The sequence below is a fragment of the Triticum urartu genome, chromosome 7 (genome assembly GCF_003073215.2).
Source record: "Triticum urartu cultivar G1812 chromosome 7, Tu2.1, whole genome shotgun sequence".
NCBI classification, from domain to species: Eukaryota; Viridiplantae; Streptophyta; class Magnoliopsida; order Poales; family Poaceae; genus Triticum; species Triticum urartu.
In genome coordinates this window covers 52,601,438-52,610,976 of record NC_053028.1, presented here as the reverse complement: position 1 = coordinate 52,610,976, position 9,539 = coordinate 52,601,438, and positions in this window count along the sequence as shown.

The window sequence follows — 9,539 nt, the reverse complement described above, 5'->3', positions numbered from 1 at the left end:
ACTAAAGGTGGAGCTCCACGTGGCCGCGCCCTTTAGTCCCGGTTCTGGATTGAACCGGGACTAAAGGGTCAGGGCATTAGTACCGACACTTTAGTCCCGGTTCAGGAACCGGGACTAAAGGCCCTTACGAACCGGGACTATAGGCCCTTTTTCTACCAGTGATCTTTCTTGATGTCCACTGGAAGTTGGCAGACCAATTTTTTTTATATTGGGCAAAGATTACTCCATATGGAGGAATATCGACAATGGGAACACATGCTTGGAATCTTATTATCTACATCATCAACGACTTGGTCACATATCTTGAAACTGGATCAAGAGGCATATTGATTCTGGAATTTTAAATTTTAGTGGGAGGACTATGGTACATGTGAAGGATATGTGATTTTTAATACACCTTGTTTATTAAGGTGGAAGGAGATGAAAGGGCTTCACATCATTTCTTTTTGATATACTTATGGTATTTCTTTGGACACCCCCACTAGAGGTCAGATTATTTATTTCATCTCACTCTTCCATGATTACACTTTTACACGGTTATGCTTATATTTTATTTTACAAGTCGGAAGGTTTTATTGTGCTGGTCACATGTTATACTGAAGTGGAAAATCAGTTGATTAAATAATATCATAGTTTTAACAACCGATTGGTGGGGGAAGTACACTTCAAGAATATATCGTTTGTATGTAAAGAGCATGGAACTATTCATCATTGTAATATACCGTACACTCCACAATTGAATGGACGAATTGACTGTCTTGTATAGTCCATTGTTTCTTTGGAATGAAGCATTGCATACTGACATTTGTTGATATCATTCTCCATCTAGAACAGTCACTTGACTGGAAGGAAATATTCTATTTTGGCATGAAATTCTCTGTTGTTACAAAGCACACACCAGGAATTTTTCATAGTTCTTCTAGTGGATCAAAGGATGTTTCCTTAGTTATCTAGAAAAGGAATACTGGTGGAAAGTAGGAACACAATCATTTTTATGATCAAGGGTGGAATTATTGACAATCATACTGGAATAATCTTAACCCCAAGGAAACTACAAGTGACACTCCCAACATGACATGCTTAGGATAAGTGGGAGGAATTAACTTGGAATGTAATCTCTGGATAATTGTTATGTGATTTTTGGGGGAAGTCACTCTAAATAGTAGAGGAAGACTCCTAATTAAGAAGGCCTAGTTTTTTTTATCATTGTCAACTATGGGTGGAAGAAATGCGGGAAGGAATAAAATCAATGAGGAATTATATAGTTTGGGAACTTAATATCATACCAAATAACCGCAAGCCTATTGTCTGGAAGTGATTTTTTTGTAAGGATATTTGGCTCACTGGAATATTGTGTCACTCTTGTTATTCAATTATTCACACAAAGGGAAATATACTTTGTGGAAACTCTCTCCTGGAATTTTGGGAAAGAGGAACTGCATACATGGTTTGCTAATTGAATAAATTAATGTATGGTCTTATAACAAGCTTCACATTAATGGAATAGCAGGTCATATGGTTTTCTAAATGAAGCAAGGCGGTCATCTACAAATGTAAGTGTAAAGTATTTAGCATTATTATTGTATGCGATAACATAGTTTTGTTGTTTGCAATGATAAGTCACATTGATGGAAGTGAAAGCTTGGTCATTTTTTAACTTTCATATGAAAGGAACATTTGAAATATCCTATGTTTTACGAGTGGAAATATATAGAAAATATTTTGAAATGTTTCTCTATGGAAAATTGAAAATCTGTTAAAATACCTTTGATAAAGGGAATCATACTCAGTGAGGAATTATATTTGAACTCCTGAGGAAAATAGAATAATGAATGATACTGGAATTCATATGTATCTTCATTGTATTATTGTACCATAGCTACCGGAATTTATGCTGCATTCAAGTTGTGGAATGAAAGACGAGCAGCTAAGGGAATCTCACACATCATATAAGATTGTGGAAAGTACATCACAACCTGTCACTTGTTCTAAAATTTATATTAAAGGTAAACACATTGAGGAAACTATCACTCTATCTACAAGATGAGAAATAAGTCCAGATATGCATATTCAATTGTTTGTAGTACAAATATTGTGCAGGTTCACTGACCGAAGTAAGGAATTTCATTCAACATATGGTTAATTATGGAACTTCATTTACTGATTGGATTTGATATTTATGTGGTTTTGAAACTTTATTCAACATGGTTATCATCTAATTGACTCAATGTGGAATTAATCATATTATTGATATATGTGATGGAAAATAATTGATGTGGAATTTTACTTGAGGAAGCAAAATACTCAAGGTGCCTATAAAGGTGGAATTACACTCGAGGAAATAATACTCGAGGCGCCGAGGAGAGGTATGCTGGAATAATTAGGCGAAAACTAAAGGTCTCTAGTGATCTTAAGTGTCAGAACAAGGAAACACATTGAAGGGAAGTGTCACCATATATTTTTGTGGGTTTTCAACATAGTGTTTATATGATTCCTGGTCCCTTGACTAAGCCTCTTAGTCAGGAGGTGTTTGGCAAGCATGTTAGGTATATGAGTTTACGAATATTTGAATGATCGTTTTGGACAAGTGGGAGATGTTGGAATTATGTGTCCTGCAACTATATTCAATTTACTTGGAATTGTCAATATTTGGAATACCTCATTATGGAATTATACATGAACTTCTACATGGAATTGCTTTACATGATTTGCATGGAATTGGTACTTGTTGGAATGTACTTAAGTAATACTATATGCTTAAGGAAGCTGGTCAATTATCAGTGGAATACAATATATTATTTATATTGGAAAGACTACCCGGGTACATTGATAATTGGAAGGAGCTAGATCGTATAGTTAGATTACAGCCCTAACATTGATATAAGTAATTAGAGGATTTTACACTCTATTATGGCGCGTTGCTCACAAGCGCGTGCTCCGGGGACATAACGGGTAGAATCCGTTAACACACAAATATGATCGTGGTTGGTAATTTGATCTGGACTCTATCCCGGAAACTAGTTGTAACGACTCGGAATCTTATCTGTATAAGAGATGGACTCTTCGGAAAGACAGAATAAAGGTCCCTACCCCTAGCCTCAAAGATGCGAATTGTGAGCGGCAGCACGGATAAGCGCAGAGGAATTAGGGGGTAGACCGCAAACCCTAAATTTTCTAACATAGTGCACTCGGCGACTGCAACTTGGATGATTTGGGATATAATGGAGAGTTGTTCACATGGAGAAGGGGGCGTATACGTGAACGTCTGGACGGAGTGGTAGGTAACAGTGCATTGGCAGACCAATTTCCATGGTTATCCAATGATCAGTTCGACAAATCTGACCAGAGACCGATCGTGATAGACACTGGACTCCAGAGTCGAGTGCAACCGAGGGGACCCTGCGGGCCTTGAAAGTTTGAGGCAAAGTGGTTAGCTGACGAGGACGTAGAAACAATAGTTCAAACAACATGGGATTTGCGGAAATCACAAGGTGTAGCATCTCTGGCAGAGATCACGTCTGATGTGCACACCGCGCTTCACCGGTAGGACAAGGAGGTACTAAAAAAGTTGAATGGAGTGATGGTTGGGCCGCTGACACATGAGGCGGTGGCATGTCAACATGAACTGCACCTCCAAATTGAGAATTTGCTCGGGCGGTATGAGATATATTGGCTTTAGAGAGGGCGCACTGACTGGCTTACAATGGGGGATCAGAACTCTGATTTCTTCCATTGCGTAGCTACTGGACGACGTAACAGAAATTTTATAAAATGTCTACAGGGGGCTGTGGATAATTGGATTGTGGCACAGATTGCAACTTTGCAAGTGATAGAGTACTTCAAATCTCTGTTCACTTCCGGAGTACATGAGCCAGATCAACTAGTCCTTGAGAAGGTAAAACCAGGAGTTACAGATTCTAACACCCCGATAATTAAGCTACAGTAATACCATAGTAATGATGACATGTCATCACAATTACTGTTGGTAAACCTCACCTTGATTCAAACACAAATCAAATTCAAATCTAAATTAAAGTCAAATAATTAAAGTTCTCAAATGACAAACTAAAATGTGCATAATGTGAAAAATAATCCATAGATAATTATAGTGAGGAAACCAACATGTTACAAAGTCTTTCAGCGCCCTAAAATAATTGAAACATGTGATAAAACAATAATTTAAATGCCTTTTCAATTACAAAATTTTGCCAACAATTTTATTTGTGTACCAAACCTTTTGTGGTAGTAGAATAAATTAAAATACTAATTTAGGAGTTGGTTTTGTATTTTTATAAAACTAAATACAATTAAAAGAAAAGGAAAACAGAAAATGAATAAAAAGAAAAGCAAAAGAAACAAAAAAAGAAATAAAGAAAATCGGAAACCACCGGGCCACTTGGCCCGGGTAGCTACAGGGGCCAAGCCCACCAGCGCCCCCCCTCCACCTCTGTTCATCGGGGGCTCATGGCCACCGCCGTTGACCGCCACGGCCGCGGAAGTCGCCGTGGCGGCCATCCGCCCGCCCCGTGCACCTACAAAGCCGCCCTCGGTGCCGCCCCCGAAACCCTAGTCCACCCACTCCCCTTCTCCTCGAGCCCCCTCTCTTTGTCCCGAGTGGGCCCGAGTGCCTCATGTCGCCTCCGGCCGCCGTCCGCCGCGGTGACTGTCGTCACCGTCCCGCCTCGACCGGCCTCCTCGACCCTCGCCGCCCCCTCTTCCCTGCGCCGTTGTGAGCTCCTGTCCTACCTCGCCCCTCCGTTCTGCCGCCGCTTCAACGTGGTCGATGCTCGCCGTGGCCACGCCCAGGCCCCGCGCTCGTCGGATTAGCGCCCGTGGTCGTGTGCTGCGCGCGAGCCCGCACTACAAGAAATTTGTTAATCCATGACGGATTTCTATTGACTTTTCAAAACTGTCATGTATAGACCGTCAAGCCCGCCCAAGCCCGCTAGAGCCCATCTAATCTTTACCCATATAAGATGCTAACCCTAACCCTCGTCCTCGGCCCCTCTTCTCTCCCTCGTCGGCAGCCCCCTCCTAACTCCCCATCGCCGCCACCTACTACCTCGCCTCCCTCCTCCCACCACTCTCCGTCGGCGAGCAGTAGAGGAGCCCGCCCCCGCCGCCGGCCGCCTGCACGCCGGTGCCCCCTTCCTCACCCCAGCCGCGGCGCTCGGATCTCGCCCCGCCCTGCCGCGGCAGAAGACCAAGCCGACGGATTCACTCCTCCGCCCGATTCACCTCCACCCAGGCCGCCTCTCGCCTTCACCCGCCCTCGACGCGCAGGGATTCCCGCATTCACTCAGGTACCGATGGATCTGCTCTCCCGCATCCTCTTCTTCCTCTCGCCCCCGGATTTCCTGCTCAGATTCGCTTCTCCCTCCTCAGATGGACGCAGAGGACGCGCTGGGCTTCTGGGAGGACGGCGCCATCCGCTTCATCTTCGGCGAGGATGTGGACGCCAGGGTAGATGACGACGACGGCACTGGTGCGAGTGCCTTCGACAGGTCGCTCATGGAGCTCCGCGTCTTCTAGGAGGTCTTCTCCAGGGCGCCGGGGCAGAAGGAGGGCGATGTCTGGTGAGGCTTTGCTTCTCTCCATACCCTCTTTCCCACAATGTTTTTCCTTCCACATCCATTCACTGGTTCGAAACAAGATAGATAATGCATTTCTATGATGAAGATCTGTGATATTTTCTCTTTTTCTCTTTGAGATACTATGGACATATACTGTACAACAACAAAACATAAATCTGTTGCACTAGGTTTTTTGTTGCTTACATAAATCAAAGCATGCATGCTGCAACGTCGACTTGTTTGTTTCATATGATTATATATTGCAGTATATGTTCTGTTAAAATAGGTCTCTGAGACACGATTTTTGCTACTGTATTAATAGAGTGACATGTTTTTTTAGCGTTTTGTTCTCAAGTTAATTCATTGATCTCAAGTGACTAAGAGTAATATTGTTTGCTTTGTAGTTGTACACTGCTAATTCAGAAGTCCGATGTATGTTGTCTGATTTTTTGAATAGTAATTGCCTACAGCATTTATCCTGCCAGCTTTTAGAATTGAGAAACTCATACCATTTTATATCTAAATGAAGAAAAACTCATATCTGCAGATTCTGTAGGTACATGCTCGTTCTTATCTGCAGTTTTATTGCATGTATTGAGAAAAAGTGCCATGGCTGCCATCTCCCATGTCCTCCGTCCGCCTCATCATCCCCGGTGAGCTTGCCAAGAACGCCATTCTTGAATGTCTATGAAGTTTGGACAGTGCACTAGCAGATTTTGTGAGATCCGCTAGTAAGTTAAGCAACTACTAGAATTTTGGATAAGAAGTTTATTCAGTTTTTACATTTGTTGCAATTCTCTTCTATCTATTTATATCTAACATATCTAATGGTCTTGTAAATATGCTAGGTATGATTGCATAGTTGGCTACTTGGTGCTGCCAATAACAATCAGCATGACATGATACATAGTTTCCATCAGGAGGGCCGACGACAAGATGAATAATAACTTCAATAGTTTAAATGTTCTCTTTGTGTGAGCTGGATTATACTATTTCCTAACTTTGTTGAGTGATATTTTGTCAACCTATATTGTAAAATTATCATTTCCCGAAGGATTTTGTAAACTTCTATATTGTAAATACCTGTGGATAATTGCATACTGATTCATATATGTATGTATGAAACTTTGGAAATACTTTGTCTTGGGCCATAGTTTGCATTATAATTTGTGGAATGCATTGTGCTTAAAACTGTAGTTGTTGAAAATTTGGCCGAAAGAAATAGGCTAATGGGAAGAACTAAATTTAAATTGCCCCAAAATCCATGACGATTTCTGTGACAGAAAATAGTGTCCACGTAGGCAGCCACGTCATTGCAGTTGGTTAATTGAAAATCCTACGTGGCGTCAATCCATGACGGATTGTTCTGTCACAATGATTTGGGCCTTGGGCGGGCCTGGGCAAATCCATGACGGTGAAAATCCGTCATGGTCAGCATGATGCCAAATTATGACGCGATATACATGACGGACATCGACTCCATCATGGGTGGGCACCCATGATAGTTTTTTCCTAGTCCATGACGGACTGTCACCGTCATGTATTAAACAATTTCTTGTAGTGCCGCACGCCCCTGCTCGCGCCCCCTACACGCGTCCGTCCAGCGCCTCGCACCGCCATGCATGCGCTACCGCCGTAGTTGCTGTGCTGCTCGCGTCTGACCTTCCCTCCGCCCCATCGCTGCCTGCTCGTCCGCCACGCCCGCGCCTCGTTGGCCCCCAACACGCAACTGCCACCACGCTCGACCTGCTGCCGCTGCTCCTGCAGTTGCTACCTGCACCACGACCTGCCACCATGCCTGCCTTCGTGCACCGCCGCCACTCCGGGTGTTGCCGCCCACTCCCGCCGTCCAGCCACTGCGTCCCGTTGCCTCTTTGCCCACTGCACATCCCGCTCGACGACCGCGCCCGTCTACTGCTGCCCTTGGCCGCCCCGCCTGCAGCTACTGCTCACCGGGCCAACCCCGCTCGCTGCTCCTGCTGCGTCCGCCGTGAGCCCCCGCTGCCGCCCAGCCCGCGCGCCGATTGCCCCGGCCTCGCCCCCGTCCGCCGCTGCCGCCCGACCCGCGCTACTCGACATCGTGTCGTGCCCGCCTCCACTCTGTCGCGCCACGGCTAGGCCCTGCCTCCTACCATTGCCCTTCCTTTGCCCCCGCGCCGCCCGGCCGCCGAGCGCGCCTCTACCGCCACTGCCGCGCTCGTCTCCGGCCGCCGGAGCGGCTGCTGCTCCTGGTTGTGGTCGCTGGAGCGTCCGCGCCCAGCCACCGAAGAGGCCCGACTGCGTGCCACGCCTGTGGCCAGATGGGCCACTGCCTAGTGGGGCCCGCCCCTGTAAAAGAAATAATAAATAAATATAATAAAAATAACAAATTAATTAAGTAATAATGTAATTAATTAACCTAATTAACTGATTAGTTAATCTTAACAGAAACTGACATGTGGGTCCCCTAGACCCAGTTGACCCGTCAACTGGTCAACAGGGCCTAGTGTCAGCCTCTGGTGACCCTGCTGTGTACACTTGTTGTGTCCGCATTGCAATTTCACTTTTTATTTTGAATTAAAATTAAAATATAAAATCATTTAAAACTTCGAGAAATCATATAAAATAATTCGTAACTTGGATGAAAATAATTAATATATGAAAATTGCTCATAAAAATATAACGAATCATAATATGCAATCCGTTCATCTGTCACATGTCTCTAGCATGACGAACATGGATACTTCCCCTCCGTTTCATCTGTTTGAAAATGTTTTCCCTCTTTGTCTGTATCACTTAGCACTGTGATAGTTCACTGTCGGTGTCAAAACCGGCGGATCTCGGGTAGGGGGTCCCAAACTGTGCGTCAAGGTCGGATGGTAACAGGAGACAAGGGACACTTTATTTTACCCAGGTTCGGGCCCTCTCAATGGAGGTAAAACCCTACTTCTGCTAGATTAATATTGATGATATGGGTAGTACAAGACTAGATCTACCACGAGATCAAGGAGGCTAAACCCTAGAAGCTAGCCTATGGTATGATTGTGTATGATGATGGTTGTCCTACGGACTACAACCCTCCGGTTTATATAGACACCGGATAGGGTTAGGGTTACACAGAGTCGGTTACATAAGTAGGAGATCTTGAATATCCGCATCGCCAAGCTTGCCTTCCACGCCAAGGAAAGTCCCATCCGGACACGGGACGAAGTCTTCAATCTTCTATCTTCATAGTCCTGGAGTCCGGCTGAAGGTATAGTCCGGCTATCCGAACACCCCCTAATCCAGGACTCCCTCAGTAGCCCCCGAACCAGGCTTCAATGACGACGAGTCCGGCGCGCAGATTGTTCGGCGTTGCAAGGCGGGTTCTTCTCCAAATCCTGTGTACTTGTAGGAATAATGTTTGATTTTTGTAATGTGGCGCTTCTCGGCTTCCACGCCTAATAATGGCCGTCTTCCACGTGTCGAACGCGAAAAGCCGGGGTGTTTTTACATCCACACCCCTAGCCGTATAAACGAGCCTCCTATTTAACGGGATGGGGATTCAGATCCAAACCACATCTTCTCCTCCCCGCGAGTTATCATCAGAGTGCTCCCAGCAAATGTCCATTCCAACATGGCCAGCCATCGCAGCCCCTCCCCTCGCCCCTCCGGTCCTAAACCCGGGGACTGGGAGATTTGCACCATCCCACATAGCGAGTTAGTGTCGCTTCAGGCCAAGGGATTTCTCCCTCAGGCATACATGGTCCCGGTCCGAGCCGGTCTCGCCACCTATAATGGCGGAAAACAAGCGGAGAGCACCCCCAATCCTTCTAAAGGAGAACGGGTGTTCCTTGTTCCCTATCTAATAAGGGGGCTGGGATTTCCAATTCATCCATTTCTCCGCGGGCTTCTGGAGTTCTACGGCCTCCAGCTGCACAATCTCACGCCCGGCTCCGTGTTACATATTGCGGGCTTCGTTGCCCTTTGCGAGCTATTTTTAGGCGT